The following is an 18,815-nucleotide window of genomic DNA, read 5'->3' on the forward strand; positions in this document are numbered from 1 at the left end:
ATTCCTAAGTCTCGACTTCCTGTTTCTAAAGCACATTCTTCTAAGACAGGTTCTCCTGGGAATCACCACAAAAGGTCGCTAAAGTCAGAACTGACTCAATGGCATTTAACAACAACATAAGCAGTTCGATGCATTAACTAGCAGTGCCACAAGACCATCTTAAAAGGTATCCTCACCTTGGTGTCTAATGCTTTGCCATCATTGTCTTGAAATTCTCAACAATTTTATCTTTGAACTTGTCTTATAAAGGAAGTCCAATGTGACAAAGGAACATGCACTGAGGGCTTGGATCCTTGGCTCTCGTGTGGTTCTGTCTTTTCCTCCTTCAGGAGAAGGATGCTCTGCCACCTGGTTTCCCACGTTTAAACTCCAGATGTTGTCCAAAAACTCTGTCCATGCTCCTGCCCTTCTATCATCTTCCAAACCCAGCAGAAGCCATGGGTGTGGGCATGGAGAGGGTTGGAGTCCAGGCCCAAGCACCCCGCACTGTCTGAAAACGGTGTGTGGTCAACACAATGCCCTTTTCCTATTGGCAGCACTGTAGTGCTGAAAGGAAGCCAGAAGCCTAGTTTCATGGGGAGTAAGACTTTCTCCCAGTCTCAGGCCAAATATCAATCATGGCTTAGTAATGAGGTTTAATCACCATTTGGGTTACCTGTTTTCTAAAACAGGACCCAAGAAAATAAGAAATATCATATTCAACTTCACTAAATGCCTTCTCAGGCCTGGGAAAGTGCTTGTGGGTATCAGCTGGAGGCAGGCAATCTGGCTGCTGGTCCCCAGGAAGGCCTGTGATGGCTTGTACTTACTCACAGGTATCCTGGGAACATTCTCCTTTCCTCTTTCCAACTTGTAAAGTTTGACTTAAATTATCAACATGAATGTTTATTCTTTTGTATTAATTAATCTTTATATTGTACAATGTCAATGTTCAATGCAAATGTTAGAACATTTAACTCCTAGTGGGATACCTAAATAAACCCTGATGGCACAGTATTTAAGTGCTGGGAGTGATAACCAAGAGGTTCCAGGTTGAAATCCACCAAATGCACAAAGGGAGAATGATATGTCAATCTGTTTCCTAAAAGATGACAGCCTTGGGAAGTCTCTGGAACAATTCTACTCTGTCTTATAGAGTCACTATGGTTGTAGTAGTATTTCTATTGAAACACACATACATCTTTAACTTTTTATTGTGAATTAAGTGAAGGTTTACAGAGCAGATCATTAATTTTATAGTCAGTAAATCATGCACTTTGTTCCATGACTGTAAATCTCTCCGTGTAACATCAATTATCTCATTTTCTTCTTCTGATTCTTGTTTCCTTTCTTCTTTCTTTCCCAACCCTTTTGAATTCTGTCCTTATGAAAATGCTGCCGTTTTGATTTTCAAAAGTTGACCTCCTATGGTGTTGTTTCCTTCCATATATTCCTATTTACCATCTACTGCTTGACTGGAAATTGAGCTATGAAGAGAGAGTTCAGTTCCAGACCTGAAGAGTGGCCAAGGGTCTTAGTCTTGGGTTCCTTCTGTCTTTCTCTGGCCAGTAAATCTGGTCTTTTTTACAATTTTGTGCTTTGTTAAACATTTCTCCCACTTTATCCAGGACCTTCAAATGTTATCTCTTTTAGAACAGTTGATAGTGGTTGCTGGGCACCATCTAGTACTTCTGTCCTCAAGGCCATGGAGACTGATGGTCAAGTGTTTCATTAGTCTATTAGACTGTTTCTAAGTATCTTCAAATTTCATCACTCTTCTTTCCTCCAGACAAGGGTGCCCACTTACCAGTTTTTAAGACCCCAGTCACTACTCACAAAAGTAAGATGTAGAAATACACACATTTTAACGAAGAATTAAGTTTTAAAATTTGTGTATTTTCCTGCCAAGCTAATTTATAGGTTTAATACAATTATCATAAAAAAAAGTTCATAGGAATTTTTTTGTTTGTTTTTAGAACTTGGCAAAATTATTTCAAAGTTAATTGGGTAAAGCATATGGTTAATTATATCAATGAAAACTCAGAAAAGAGAGTTGTAGAAAAGCATCATTAAGCATTAATAACTGACGAAAAGAGTGTCGGTACACAATTGTTGTTTTTGTTGTTGTTAAGTGATATCAAGTCAGTTCTGATTCACCGTGACCCTGTATAGGGTTTCCAAAGAGTGTCTGGTGAGTTTGAACCACTGATCATATGGTTCAAACCCACCTTGCAGTCAAGTGCTGTATCCCACAGCACCATACCAGGACTGTGGTATACAAGTAATCATCCAATAGTATATGTAATAGCTGGAAAACTATTAATAATGTACATACAGCTTAATAGTATCTCAAGACAAATTGCATAAACAAGGACTATTTCCTTTAAAAATGTTTCTCTTTAATTCATATTTCACAGTATACATGGCAAACTAATGTATAAAGATTAATGGCTAAATATAACAATTATAATTATTTTAAGTGGACATAAATTAGAACACATACTAGAGCTATAGAAGAATAACAATTTTCAAAACAATAGATACAAAATCAAGAGTAAACACTAAAATATATGAATCTACAGATATTAAAATGAAAATTAAAACATAAAATAAAAAGTTTTATAGTAACCATGGTATTTTCAATAATGTCCTATGCATGTGAAAGTTGGATAGTGAATAAAGAACACAGTAGAAGAATTGATGCTTTTGAGTTATGCTGTTGGAGGAGAATATTGAAAGTATCATGGGCTGCCAAAAGAACAAACAGATATGTGTTGGAAGAATTGCAGCCAGAGTGCTCCTTGGAAGCCAGGATGGCCAAACTTTGTCTCTCATATTTCAGACATATTGTCAGGAGGGATGAGTCCCTGGAGAAGGATATCATGTTTGGTAAGGTGGAGGGTCAGAGAAAAAGAAGACTCCCAGTGAGATAAGATTGGCAAAGTGGCAGCATCAGCGTGCTCAAGCGTGGCAACAATAGTGAGGTTGGCCCAGGATTGGGCAGTGTTTTGATCTGTTGTGCATATGGTCGCTATGAGTTGGTACCAACTCAATGGCACCTAACAACAACAACAACAACCCTAATAAATTGAAGTCAATACTATTTTAAAAGATTATTCTAATTTATAAGAAAAATAATAGAAAAACACCATTTAACACATCAAAGGAAAACTCATTACAAGCAGGATAACAAAAAAACAAGAGCAAGAAATGTTTATAATGAATTATAATTTAAAAAAAGCAAATTGCAACAAACTTAAGTATACCTTATAGAGAAAGAAAAAAATTTTAAAGATTGTTATCAAAATCAGTATTATTATAAATAGGGAACATTCATACTATTGGTAGGATTACAAGTAGCTACCACCTTCATGAAATATAAACCAATCCCCAACACCCTGCCATCTAGTCCATTCCAAATCATAGTGACCCTGCAGCACAGAGTTTCTGATGCTGTAAATCTCTATAGAAAGCAGAAAACAGAAAGCAGAGGAGTGACTGGTGGGTTTGAACTATCAAACATGCAGTTAGCATTTCAATGCTTAACCTACAGGGCCACCAGAACACCTTTCATGAAATATTGTTATTTTATTATAGATATTGTAAGTTTTGTGATAAAATCTTTTGTCTATTCATTATAATTCACTGGAAATAAACAAAGTGACATGATTAGGATATTAATAAATAAAACATAATAGGTGCATGATTAAAAACATGTGATCCTCTAAATAATAGCATTAATCAGTTGTTCCATATTAGAAACATGAGCAAATGTTTACCATATGATATTAAACAAGAAGGCAAAACACAGAATTCTATATATAATTTGATTACAACTATCTATAAAGATACAGACCTATAAGGACAAATTCTGAAAGGTGATTTAATGTGATATTTTGGAGAGGTAAGAAAATGAATACTCTCCAAATATTTCAAATTAGTGCACAGATGTTACAATTGAAGAAAAGGTAGAACTTCACTTGATCACATATAAGCGAAGTTGTTATGCACACGAAATTTTGGCTGTGTGTGGTTATTAATTTGCTTATAATGGCCATTGGGAAAACACTAAAATATTTTTTGGCATTAGACAACTTAACCAGGAAAGCACTGATTTGAAACATTATCTGCTAATGCTGTGAGGTGAAATATTTTAAGTATTTAAAGTCTAATCAAAGAGTCATTGTCTGGATACGGTGTTCTTTTTCAATTCTCTCACTTTCAGATTTCATCTTTCACTCTTAAGCTTTCATCTTTCACTCTTCTTATTGTTAATCTTGATTGGATATGCAAAGAATTCCTTCTGATTGACTGAAAAGAAGCACTCTTTAAGACTGCTGACACCAAGAGTCCAACCACAGCCAAATTATAATTTTCTTCTGTTGCTTATCATTAATTATGCTTTTCTCTAGACTCTATCACATAATGTTTATTGGTAGTTCTTTTTCTTTCTCAATAAAATATTCCATGTGTATTTGTATTTCTTTTTCCTTCTCAATAAAATATTGAAAATATGAAATATCCAATGAAATTATAAATATTCACCCTAAAACTGAACCTTCAATATGAGTATCCATTTAAATTTAAATACCTCTTCTAATATGAAGGAGTTCCAGAGACATTTTTCACATAAGACAGACCTATGCATTGTGCTGATACTTGTGCTGATACTATAAGAAAACATGCATATGTGATCTGTCTCACTCCTTCCCTTCATAAATCACCATCACATTGCAGTAATTGCAGGAAAAGGCATGTGTGTCCCTGACACACCAAGAAGCTGTAGCATTTATCCAAAACTTCCCAAAACTACAGACAAGGAAGAAGAGACATTCTGTGGCATTTCTCTAGTAATGCAGTGGTCAATCCACAGCTGGTATTACACACAAGGTTTCAATTCCTCCCTTCTGAGTTCCCATGCTTCTCTACTTTACTCTGGAAAACATTCCTATTAACTGATTATATTAAGCCTTCTCTTTAAAAGCTGAACCCCAAAAGGCAGGAATTGTTTCTTTGTTGTACAATCTGTACTCAAACCAAAATGCAATTATTAACATATGTTTTACATCAATAACAATTAGCCGATACACCGATAGGAAGGTTTAGTTAAGTGCCATTCTCAACCAAACTGTTTAATAGTGTTTAGATTACTGCTGATTCAGATCCCTAACAAAAAAAACTCTACAAAGCCTAGAAAAAGAGTGGTATGGCTTCATATTGTTCATTCACATGGCCCACATAAACACTAATTGCTTAACCTAACGGCTATTTATCCTTTTCGTTACCAGTTTAGGAGTAAAATAAACACTACCTGAATTGAAATTAAGAGACTGCTATGTGTATGTGTATCTTTATATATTCAATTTGTTTTTGTCTTGTTTGTTTTAGAGGAGGAGTCAAATTTTTTAATCTCAATGAATTTTAGCTTCCTCTTCAATAAAATGGGAACAATAAACATACATATAGCAAGTGTTGTGAACATGTAATAAAACAATGTGCTTTTTGCAATGTTTGGGATAACTCAAGCAAGCAATAAATGCTAACTATATTGTAACTATTGCTGCTACTGAAAATAATTTTCATGACAAAATCAAAGACATTTTGCTATGTACTATGGTTTGTTTAAAAAATAACTACTTTAATACAATAACCACTATTCCTTTATCAGTTTATGGTACTGTGATGACTTGAGTGTTGCTGTGATTCTGGAATTTCAAATTCCCACAGGGTCACCCATGGTAGACAGGTTTCAGTGGAGCTTCCAGACTAAGACAGACTAGGAATAAGAAGAGACTGACCATTTATGAATGGTTAACCACTGAAAACCTTAAGAATAGCAGTGGAACATTGTCACCTATAAAGCCAGAAGATGAGCCCCTCAGATTGGGAGGCACCCAAAATATGACTCGAGAAGAGCTGCTTCCTCAAAGTAGAGTTGACCTTAAAGATGTGGGTGGATTCCCAGCATCCCCTATGAGCAACGGCTTCTCATCATGGTGGACCTCTAGAGATAAGGCACTTCAGGACTACTGCAAGAAGCTGCTGGAGCACAAGGAGATCGACGGCCGTCTCAAGGAGTTAAGGGAGCAATTAAAAGAACTTACCAAGCAGTATGAAAAGTCTGAAAATGATCTAAAGGCCCTACGAAGTGTTGGACAGATTGTGGGTGAAGTGCTTAAGCAATTAACTGAAGAAAAATTCATTGTTAAAGCTACAAATGGACCAAGATATGTTGTGGGTTGTCGTCGACAGCTTGACAAAAGTAAGCTGAAGCCAGGAACAAGAGTTTCTTTGGAAATGACTACACTATCATGAGATACTTGCCTAGAGAAGTGGATCCGTTGGTTTACAACATGTCTCATGAGGACCCTGGGAATGTTTCTTATTCTGAAACTGGTAGACTATCAGAACAGATCCGGGAATTAAGAGAGGTAATAGAACTACCTCTTACAAACCCAGAATTATTCCAGCGTGTAGGAATAGTACCTCCAAAAGGCTGTTTATTATATGGACCACCAGGTACAGGGAAAATACTCTTGGCACGAGCTGTTGCTAGTCAGTTGGACTGCAATTTCTTAAAGGTTGTGTCTACTTCTATTGTAGACAAGTACATTGGTGACAGTGCTCGTTTGATCAGAGGAATGTTTAATTATGCCAGGGACCATCAGCCATGCATCATTTTTATGGATGAAATCGATGCTATTGGTGGTCGTCGTTTTTCTGAAGGTACTTCAGCTGATAGAGAGATTCAGAGGACCTTAATGGAGTTACTGAATCAAATGGATGGGTTTGATACTCTGCATAAGTTAAAATGATCATGGCTACAAACAGACCTGATACACTGGATCCTGCTTTGCTTTGGCCAGGAAGATTAGATAGAAAAATACATATTGATTTACCAAATGAGCAAGCAAGATTAGATATATTGAAAATCCATGCAGGTCCTATTACAAAACATGGTGAAATAGATTATGAAGCAATTGTAAAGCTTTCAGATGGCTTTAATGGAACAGACCTGAGAAATGTTTGCACTGAAGCAGGTATGTTTGCAATTCGTGCTGATCATGATTTTGTAATACAGGAAGACTTCATGAAAGCAGTCAGAAAAGTGGCTGATTCGAAGAAACTAGAGTCTAAATTGGACTACAAGCCTGTGTAATTTACTGTAAGGTTCTTGATGGCTACATGACAGACATTGGCTTAATGTAAAAATAAAGTTAAGGAAAATAATGTATTGGCAAAGATCTCATTAAAAGTATGAATAAAAATATATGAATAACATCTTAAAATTAGTAATTTGGTAATTACACTTTTAAGAGTGGTACAGAAGAAATTTGTATGTTTGTTAATGTTGCATTTCTTGCAGCAGAAGTTAAAAAGGAAGGGTGTGTTGATGCATTTTGTATGTGGCACAACTCAAAATAAAAAGAAACAGCTATAAACATCCTTTAATAACCAGAACTTTGAATGCATGAATCTGGGAAAATTGGAAGTTATCAAAAATTAAATGAAACACATGAAAATTGATATTATAAGTATTAGTAAATTGAAATGAACAGGTATTGGAGATTTTCAATTGGACAACCACATGGTTTACTTTGCCTGGAATGACAAACCAAGAATAGTTCTGCATTCATCATCAAAAAGAGCATTTCAAGATATGTCTTAAAGCACAGTGCTGTCTGTGATAGGGTATCCATACAATTGCAAGGAAGCCCAGTTAATACCACTATTATTAAAATTTAAACACCAATCACCAGTGATGATGAAATTAAAGACATCTACCAACCTCTTCAGTCTGTAACTGATCAAATATTAACTCAAGATGCATTGATAATTACTGGTGATTGGAATGCAAAAATTGGAATCAAAGATGAAAGATCAGTAGTTGGAAAATATGGCCTTGATGATAGAAATGATGCTGGAGATTGCAGACAAAATTACAAATACCTTTTTCATTGCAAATACCTTTCTAAACATATTGAGTGACTATATACATGGACCTCACCAGATGGAATACACAGGAATCAAATTGACTACATCAATGGGAAAAAACTAAAATAAGCCCAAAACAAGGCCAGGGGCTAGCTATGCACCAGACCACCAATTTCACATATGTAAGTCCAGGTTGAAACTGAAGAAAAGTAAAGTAAGTCCATGAGAATCAAAATACAACCTTGAGTACATCTCAACTGAATTTAGAAACCATCTCAAGAACTGATTTGATGTATTGAATATTAATGACTGAAGATCACAGGAGTTGTGGGATGACAACAAGAACATCACCCATGAATAAAGCAAAAGGTCATTAAAAAGAAAAGAGAGAAGAGACCAGAGTGGATGTCACAAGAGCCTCTGAAACTTGCTCTTGAACATAAAGTAGCTAAAGCAAATGGAAGAAATGATGAAGTAAAACAGTTGAACAGAAAATTTCAAAGGACAGCTCAAGAAGACAAGTAAAGTATTATAATGGAATGTACAAAGAACTAGAGTTAGAAAACCAAAAGGTAAAAACACCCTCAGCATTTCTCAAGCTGATAGAACTGAAGGAAAAAAAAATTAAAGTCTTGACTTACATTATTAAAGGATTCTATCAGCAAAATATTGAATGATGCAGAAAGTATCAAAAGAAGATGAAAGGAATACACAGCGTCACTGTACTAAAAAGAAATGGTCCATGCTCAACCATTTTAAGAGGTAGCATATGATCAAGAGCCAATTATACTGAATTTCAAGCTGGCTGGAGATGTTGTTGTTCTTGTTAGGTGCCATTGAGTTGGTACTGACTCATAGAGACCCTATGCACAGCAGAACGAAACACTGCCTGGTTCTGGGCCAACCTCACTATTGTTGCTACGCTTGAGCCCATTGATGCTGCCACTTTCCCAATCCATCTCGCTGGGGGTCTTCCTCTTTTTCTCTGACCTTCCACCTTACCAAACATGATATCCTTCTCCAGTGACTGATCCCTCCTGACTATATGTCCGAAGAATGAGAGATGAAGTTTTGCTATCATGGCCTCCAAGGAGTTCTCTGGCTGCACTTCTTCCAACACAGATCTGTTTGTTCTTTTGGCAGCCCATCACACTTTCAATAGTCTGCTCCAACACCATAACTCAAATGCATCAATTCTTCTACGGTCTTCCTTATTCACTGTCCAGCTCACACAATGCATATGAGGTTATTGAAAATACCATGGCTTGGGTAAGGCGCACCTTAGTCCTCTTTGCTCTTTGACACTTTAAAGAGGTTTTGTGCAGCAGATTTGCCTAATGCAATGTATCATTTGATTTCCTGACTGCTGCTTCCATGAGTGTTGATGGTTTATCCAAGAAGAAAGCTGGACATATTAGACTCTAGGAATTGACATAATACCAATTACAATATATTAACGAAATGATTCGGTGCTGGAACCACTCAATAGTCTATGCCAGGAAATTTGGAAAAGAAATACCTGGCCAAAAGGGTGGTAAGGAAATTGGAGAAGCCGTTTGAAAATTCAAACATCTGCTTTCCATACAAAACAGATTAGTTATTAGCTACATAAAAGTCATGTCCCAGAAATATGGTAAATCAAAGAAGCCTTCTTCCTCAAGACTGAAAAAAAAGGGCATAGTTTTCAATAGACCGATATTAATGTGTAAATCATCAAACTATATCACTAATATCACATGCAAATAATGTTTTCTGAAGATAATTCAGAAACAGTTGCAGCAAGACATCAAGAGGAAGCTGTCACAAACTCGAGCCAGACTTAGAAAAGGATATGGAATAAAGGATATCATTGCTGATGTCAGATGGATCTGGGTTGAAAGCAGAGAATGCTAGAAAGATATTTACTTGTGCTTTATTGATTATGCAAAGGCATTCAACTGTGTGCATCATAACAAATCATGGATAATATTAGGAAGAATGGGAACTCCAAAACACTTAATTTTGCTCAAGAGGAACCTGTACATAGACCAAGAGGCAGTAGTTCTAACAAAACAAGGGGGATACTGAATCGTTTAAAATCCTGATTTTAAGGAAGAACGTAGTTTAAGGAGGTGTGCAACGGATTTATATCCTTTTACCATACTTATTCAATTTGCATGCTTAGCAAATAATCCAATAATCTGCATTATATGAAGAAGAATGTGGCAACAGAATTGTAGGATGACTCATTAACAACCTGCAATATGCAGAAGACAATCTTGCTTGCTGAAAGCGAAAAGGATTTGAAGTATTCACTGATGAATTTCACAACCATCATTATGGATTGCAGCTCAATGCAAAGAAAATGAAAACCCTCACAACTAGACCAATAACTATCATCATGATACATGCATAAAAGACTAAAGTTGTTAAAGATTTCATTTTACTTGGATCCACAATCAACACTCATGGGAATAGCAATCAATAAATCAAACTACACAACACATTAGGCAAATCTGCTGCAAAAGTCCTCTTTAAAGTGTTAAAGAGAAAAGATGTCACGTTGAGAACTCAAGTACACCGGACTCAAGCCATATGTAATAAGGTTTTGTGTCAACTTGGCTGGTCCAGGATTCTCAGTGGTTTAGTAGTTAAGATGTTTCACCTCCAAGATTAGATCTAACGTAATAAAATCACCCCCATAACGTGATCTGATGTGATCAACCCTGATCTAATGTAATTAATTATCCAATGTATTATATGTCCTCACTTCCATGATGTTAATGAGTTCACTTGCAATTTACAGGATTGGGTTATAACTTGAGCCAATCTCTTTTGAGATATAAAAGGAGACAATTGCGTAGACAAAGAGAGACCTACTACTATCAAGAAAGAAGAGCCAGGAGTGGAGTGTGTCCTGTAGACCTGGGATCCCTACACTGTGAAGCTCCCAGACCCCGGGTAAGATTGATGCTAAGACACATGGAGAATTCCAAGGAATACTGAGTCTACAGATGTTGAATGATGACAAAGGAGACAAGGACCTTTCCCCAGAGCCAGCACTCTGCATTCAAACCTCTGCAATAGTATATCAACAGTGATCCACCAGAAATTGAAGCTAGATTCAGAAGAGGACATAGAACTATGGATATCATTCCTGACATCAGATATATAGATCTTGGATGAAAGTAGAGTATACCAGAGAGATGTTTACTTGTGCTTCATTAACTATGCAAAGATGTTTCACTGTGTAGGTCATGACAAACTATTGGTAACATTGTAAAGAATGCGTATTCCAGAACTCTTGATTGTGCTCATGATTAACTTGTATATAAACGAAGAGGCAGTCATTCGAACAGAAGAATGGGATATTGAATGATTTAAAATCACGAAAAGTGTACTCCAAAGTTGTATTCTTTCACCCTATTTATTCAATTTGAAGTTAGAAAACCAAAAGGGAAGACATTCTCAGCATTTCTCAAGCGGAAAGAACTGAAGAAGAAACTCAAGCCTCAACTTTCAATAGTGAAGGACTTCATGAGCAAAATATTGAATGAAGTATCAAAAGAAGATGGAAGGTATACACAGAGACACTGCACCAAGAGGAAATGGTCAATATCCAACCATTTCAAGAGAGAATACGATCAAGAACCAATGGCACTGAAGGAAGAAGTCCAAGCTGAAATGGAAGTATTGGAAAAAACAAGTCTACAGGAATTGATGGAATACAAACTGAAATACTTCAACAAACTAATGTAGCACTGAAGGCGCTCACTCATCTATGCCAAGAAATTTGAAAGACAACTACCTGGCCAATGGATTGGAAGAGATCCATATTTGTGCCCATTCCAAAGAGAGATGACCCAACTGAATGTGAAAATAACCTAATAAGATCAAAGACCCGGCCTTGGGTATGGGTTGTACCTCAATGTGAAGAAAACAAAAATTCTAACCACTGGACCAATAAATGACATCATGATAAATGGAAAGAGGAGTGAAGTTTTCAAGGACTTAATTTTGCTTGGACCTACCATCAACAGTCATAGAAACAGCCATCAAGAAGTCAAATGGCATATCACATTGGATAAATCTGCTACACGAGACCTCTTTAAAGTGTTCAAGAGCAAAGATATCAGTTTGAGGACTAAGATGCATCAAACCCAAGCTATGGTATTTTCAGTTGCCTCATAAGCATGTGAAAGTTGGACAATGAATTAGGAAGACCCTAGAAGAATTGATGCATTTGTGTTATGGTGTTGGAGGAGCATATTAAAAGTATCAATGGCAGCCAGAAGTACAAACAAATCTACACTGGAAGAAGTAATGTTCTTAGAAGATAAGTATGGTGAGACTTCATCTCTAATACTTCAGACATATTATAAAGAGGGACCAGTCAAGGGTCAGTGATGAAAAGGAAGGCCCTCATGAAGGCAGACTGGCACAGTGGTATCAGCAATGGGTTCAATCATAACAACAACTGTATGGAAGGTAAAGGACTGAGGAGTGTTGTTTTTTTTAAAACTGTCATGCATACAGTCCCTATGAGTTGGAACCTACTCTACGACACCAGAACTCCTGGTGTGGTGCTTCAGGATCATTCCTGGATTGAGAACTACCAGGTCTCAGTTCAAACCCACCAGCTGCTCCTCAGAAACCCTATACAGGGTCGCTATGTGTTGGAACCTATTTGATGGCACTTAACAACAACTACAACACCTAATTATACAACAGCTTTCTAAACAGTAAGAGAGAGAAAAAATTCTGTTTATTAAAGCTCTCCACTTGTGATAGTTCTGCTATAACAGCATTAGATAACTAAGACATCATGGTATTTTGAATTATCTCATATGTATGTGAAAGCTAGACAATTAATAAGGAAGATCAAAGAAGAATTGATGCATTTGAATTATGGTGTTGATGAAGAATATTGAAAGTACCATGGACTGTCAGAAAAATGAAAGGAACTGTTTTGGCAAAAGTACACCTGGATTGCTTTTTAAAGAGCAAATCCTACTTGATCCTCATAGTATGATGGCAAGACTTCAACTCATACTATCAACGTGTTCTCAGGAAGTACCATCCCTAAAGAAGGACATCAGATTTGGTAAATTGGTGGGTTAAGGAAAAAGAGGAAGACTTCCAATTAGGTAGATTGACACAGTGGAAGCAATAATGGGCTCAAATATAACAACAATTGTGAGGATGACAAAGGACCAGGCACCGTGTCATTCTTTTGTGCACAGGGTCACTATGAGATGGACTCAACTCAAGGGTTCCTAACAATAACATAATACAAGGAAGGAACCCTGGTGGCAATGTGAGTTAGGTGTTGGACTGTTAATCAAAAGGTCAGGTTGCTGGTTCAATTACACCAACCACTCTTAGGGAGAAAGATGCAGATTTACTGTGTCAGAAACCCTATACAGGGGTCTTTATGATTTGGAATCGACTTGATGGCAAAGAGAATAATATAAAGATCAGTCTTAATGTAGAAGTTTTGGGGGAAATAACATTGTCTTGTATCTATCACTACTTAACCTAATTCAATGAATGTGTGTGATAGTTGGTTTGTCAACAATTTACTTAGAATTAATACAGTTATTAGTATAAATATGTTTATGAATACTCTAAAGTTTTCTAAAAGAAAACTTTAAGAGCAATCTTAATGAGGTTTGGGTGCAATATCATGTTCACATCACTTTAAAAATTGTGAAACTTTCATTTTTCTGTTCTCTGGAGCAGTTTAAATACCATTGGCACTATCATGTTTGTAGGGATTTGGCAAAATTCTGTTGTGAAATCATCTGGGTCTGTTTCTTTTGATGATGCTGGGAGGGGTAGCTTTCTCTGTTTTTGTTTTCCTCCTGGTTACTTTGTTTGCAGGAGTCTAGTGACATAGTGGTTAAGGGCTAAGATGCTAACTGAAAGGATCAAGGTTCAAACCCACCTGTCCCTATGTGGGAGAAAGATGTGGCAGTCAGTTCCTATAAAGATGACAGCTTTAAAAACCCTATGGGACAGTTCTCTCCTACATGGTGACTATGAACAGGAATCGACTGGATGGCAGTGAATCATCATTTGTTCTTGTTGTTAGTCTGCTTTAATTTTTCATACCTTTTGAAATCTATTTTAGTAAATTATCTCTCTATATAAATTTAACCAGATAGCCAATTTTTCAAATTGTTTACCACGAGTTTAGTAAACAAAGTCACTTATGAATTTAAATTTCTACCATTTTAATGTATTTTTCTTATCACTCTGTCATTATTTATCTGTGCCCTCTCCATTGTTTAAGATAATTAACTAATGGCTACTTAGTTAACTTCTAGAAGAAATATTGCTATTTATCTCCTTTAATTCATTTACTTCTGCTATTATGTTTATTTCTTGTTATCATTTCATTTTTTCCTTGTATAGGTTGCTGCTGTTGATTTCTTCCAACTTCCTAACTGATTATCACTCAAAGTCCAGCTAACTACATACTGTGGAGTCAATTCTGATTCATGGGTTCTCCATGTGTGTCAGAGTGGAACTGTGGAGATAACTTGCATTTTATTTCCTTGGTGGTTAGCTTTATAATTCTATAATAAAATTATAATGTAAAATATATTTTTCTTCAAACAATTTCTATTCATTTCCTACAATGAGCAAAGATATTATCATTTCCCAGTCTTCTCTCTCTTCTATCAGTTGACATAAGTAAATTTTTATCTTCCTTACTGTGCACTTTTGTACTTTAATACAATTACTATTAATTAAGAAATGCTAATATTTTTGAGCCATTGAATATTTTGGTAGAATGATGAAGGCACCAGATTACAGATGTCTTAAAATTAATAAAATATAAAAATATAGAATTACACTGAATGCAATTATATTGACACAGTTATCAAAATATGAACAAATAAAATAACACATGTTATTTACTGAACTCATTAATAAGATTTAGTGGTTTAACTACTATATTTGCAAGGATGTTTTGAGATATCTACAATAATAATAATGTCCTAAGAAAACATCTTCTCAATATCTACTATTAAGAAAAGCTACAGATATTGTTAATATTTCTGTAATTTGTTGTCAACATTGAGAATTGAAAGATATTATAGGTTTAAGTTAGAAATTAAAGAAAATAAAGTTATTTCCCCACACACAAATTCACAAACCCATGAGTACCATTCATGAACCCTCAAAGGGCCTCTAGATTCCATGTCAAGAAGCCCTATACTATTGCTTGCTTATCTTCTTAAATGATACTTCCTGAAACTCATTTGTCTATTTAAAATCAGGAAATAAATGTATGTGCTATATATTTCACTTTATTTTTTCATTGTTCCATTTTGGAAGGTTTATTAGTTCTATTATTAGCACAACTATCCTTTCCAGTCTGTTCTGTTACCATAACAACCATGTATATTTTAACCTTAGTCAAAGAGTTACATTGCTGGTACTTTTGCTTAAAATTTTTCAGACATCTCTTAGTTGACTGTGAACTATCTTCTAAAAATTTTTTGAAGATGTCTCATGGGAACAATATTCCCAGAATCACGCATGTTCAAACTTGTTTGCTCTTGTCTTTTTACTTAGGCAACATTTTTGCTGTTTAAAAGATTCTTGAGTCACACTCTGTGATGATTTTATAGATGTTGCTATACTGCTCTCTAGCCTGGAATATACTGTGGAGACGTTTGTTGTTGTTGTTAAGTGCCCTGGAGTCAGTTCTGACTCATGGAGACTCTCTATAGGGTTTCCTAGACTGCAAATCTTTGTGGGAAAGGAAATCTTTCTCCCTGGGAGCAGCTGTTGTTGTTAAGTGCCATCGAGTCGGTTCCGACCCATAGCGACCCTGTACAGGGTTTCCGAGGGTGTAAATCTTTACGGGAGTAGAAAGCCTCTGGTGAACTGCAAATACCAACCTAAGGTCCACAGCTCAGTGAAGCCACCATGATCCTATGGAGAAGCTTAAGGCCATTTTAATCTTTTTATTCCACACATGACTTCTTTCCTGGTGACCCCAAGTATGCTTTTACTACCTCTGAAGCTAAAAAAATTTAACTTGGACACATTTTTATGTTAACAATAATAATGCCATTTCCCTTGGGTTTAATATGCCCTTTCAACTTATAAATTTAAGCCTTTTTTAGTTTATGAAAATTCTCTTAATTTCTTTAAATATCCATGTTGTTACATAATTTATACTTTATCAGCAACTCCAATAATGCATATATTAAATTTCCTTTGAGAAGCATCAATGGCGCAGCGGTTAAATATTCAGCTGCTAATGAAAGGTTGGCTGTTTGGAAAATGTGGTGACTGACTTCTGTAAAGTTTTAAGTCAAGAAAACTCGATGGGGAAGTTCTATTCTGTTGCATGGGGTCACTTTAAATATAAAAAACTCAACAACTCTTCATAACAGATTTCCTTTGCATATAACCTATGCCTAGCATTTTTTCTCTGTTGTGGGTTTTATTTGTGTGTTAATCTGTCTCTTTACATTTCCTCAACCGATGGGCATAGCAGCTAGGGTGGTGTCTAATGCAAACACTATTTTATCTAATGCAGTAGAGACTGCCTGTTTGCAGAAACAAATCCATTGGTTAGACCACCTCCTTTACCACTAAAAACCAAAGTGGGTACTAGGAAGTTCTTGTTTCTGCTGGCACACACAATTTGTTCTTCTGCATAAATGGTACTGAACTATTTCATATGAGGATGTATCCCTCGTCTTTAAAATTGGCTCTTAGTCACAGGAACTTGGAAGGTTTAGACAGGAAATTTAGGGGTCATTGAGTTCATGTCAATGGTGGAGGACCAATGTTGAAAAGGAGGGTGAAAATGATTGCACAACTTGAAGAATGTAATCAATGTCACTGAATTTACATGTAGAAATTCTTGAATTTGTGTTATTTTGTTGTATCTATTTTCAACCACAGTATAAAATAAAAAAAATTTTTTTTAAGTAAATTCAAAAATTTGTGGGGAAAAAGGGAATTATGAGATAAGGGAATTTTTCCATGAATTAGCTGAAACCTTTTGTATATATACAGGCTCTTAGCTGTGCGGCTGCCGTATCCTGTCTCTGTTCCTATCCATCTTCACATCCCACGTTACAATGTTCACTGTGGTAAGCAGACACCTCTGTTTTGAGGGTCTTTGGTTTTAGCAGTCTCTTAGTTGCCCCCCAAAATGATCATTTGTATTTTTTTTTCTAATTTACCCTGGTGATTTGGATAATTTCTGAAAAGAAGAATGGGTAATGTGACTTTAAACAACCACATTCAATCTAGAAGTCCTGGCCTAAGCTCTTTAACTTCTAGTCTTCACAACTAAACATTCTTAAAATCTGTATGTTTTATATATTTAGGAATTAAATGACTTGGAAGTACTAGGAAATAATAACAGTCATCTGCTTTGTGTCTGGCACTATACATATGCATACATTTACTGTATTGTGTAACCTTTGAAACAGCCCTGCAAGTTTGGCATTACAATCTCCATTTTATAGATAAAGTCCAGATTTCTACCTGTACTGTGTGACTCTAAAGCCCCAAATCTTTACTCTCTACCACACTCAAATAAATTTCTCTAAAGACAATTTTTAAATGCTTTATTATAGTGGAAATAAAATAATTCCTTATTGTGTAGATTGTGGCATTAGTTTGTTGTTTTGGAATCTAAGTTTGTTAGTCTCCTCCAAATATATTTCTTTAGGCCACTGGTTACATATAGAAGGAAAATTTTTAGAGCAGAAATGATTGCATGCTATTGAACAAGGAATGGACTTCCTAAACTATAAAACCACAAAGCTCAACATAACACAACCAATATGCTGTTTGGTTTTGTCCCCTAAGCAACTGACCAAACACTGCTATAAATTTGCCTGCCAATGGATTTGACAAAGATTAAGAATGTTGATACATCCCCTACCTAAAAATTAACTTTGAACAAACAAAACTTAAATAACAAACAGACGAGAATAAGATTACAAATGCTTCACACTGAGAAGTATTGATGTAATTATTTCATGAACTTTTTGAGCTTACTACATGTATGAAAACTCTAGACATGCATATTTCAGAAACAGTTTCAGATAGAATTAGCAATTACTACCATACTTTTATTGGCCTTCAAAACAAAGAATACATTGCAAAATCGTTTCTTCTTTCAAAATAAAGTTTTATTAAAATTTTAAATAATACACTCTAAAAATAGCACTGAATCAAAAAAAATAGTATCAAGAGCCTTGTATTTTGAATCAAGACCAGTGTGTTTTTATCCCAGTTCTACATTATTAGTTGTACAAGTTGCTTAACTATCCGAGCTTCAGTGTCCTTGCTTATAAAATAAACGTGGATTTTCCCAATCTTGATGCTATGTTCTTCTTCATCTAATCCAGTTCCTCAGATTTGTTTAGCATACAGACTGAATAAGTATGGTGAAAGACTATAACCCTGACACACCTTTGCTGTATTTAAACCATTCAGTGTTCCCTTGTTCTGTTTGAACGATTGCCTCTTGGTCTATGTACAGGTTCCTTATGAGCACAATCAAGTGTTCTGTAATATTTATTCTCCACAATGCTGTCATTAGCTTGTCATGATCCACACAGTCTAAATTATTTGCATAGTAAATAAAGCGCAGGCTAACATCTTCCTGGTACTCTCTGCTTTCAGCCAAGATTCATCAGACATCAGTAATGGTGCCCCTGGTTCCATGTTCTCATCTGAATCTGACTTGAACTTCAAGAAGTTCCCAGCTGTTTTTTATTATCTTTAGCCAAATTTTACTTGCATGTCATATTAATGATAGTGTCCAATGATTTTGACATTCCTTTAGATCACCTATCTTTGGAATGGCCACAAATGCGGATCTCTTTCAATTAGTTGGCCTGGTAGTTGTCTTCCAGATTTCTTGGCATAGA

General features: G+C 35.8%; 1 protein-coding gene and 1 pseudogene across 1 annotated transcript in view; one reads left to right on the forward strand and one right to left on the reverse strand.

The window, feature by feature from the left end:
- HMCN1 (hemicentin 1) overlaps window positions 1–18,815 on the reverse strand; it is a 665,929-nt gene that overhangs the window by 514,597 nt on the left and 132,517 nt on the right. The window lies entirely within an intron of this gene.
- Window positions 629–7,138, forward strand: LOC102830912 (annotated as a pseudogene).

The sequence above is a fragment of the Chrysochloris asiatica genome, unplaced genomic scaffold, assembly GCF_000296735.1.
Source record: "Chrysochloris asiatica unplaced genomic scaffold, ChrAsi1.0 scaffold00210, whole genome shotgun sequence".
In the NCBI taxonomy this organism is placed as follows: Eukaryota; Metazoa; Chordata; class Mammalia; order Afrosoricida; family Chrysochloridae; genus Chrysochloris; species Chrysochloris asiatica.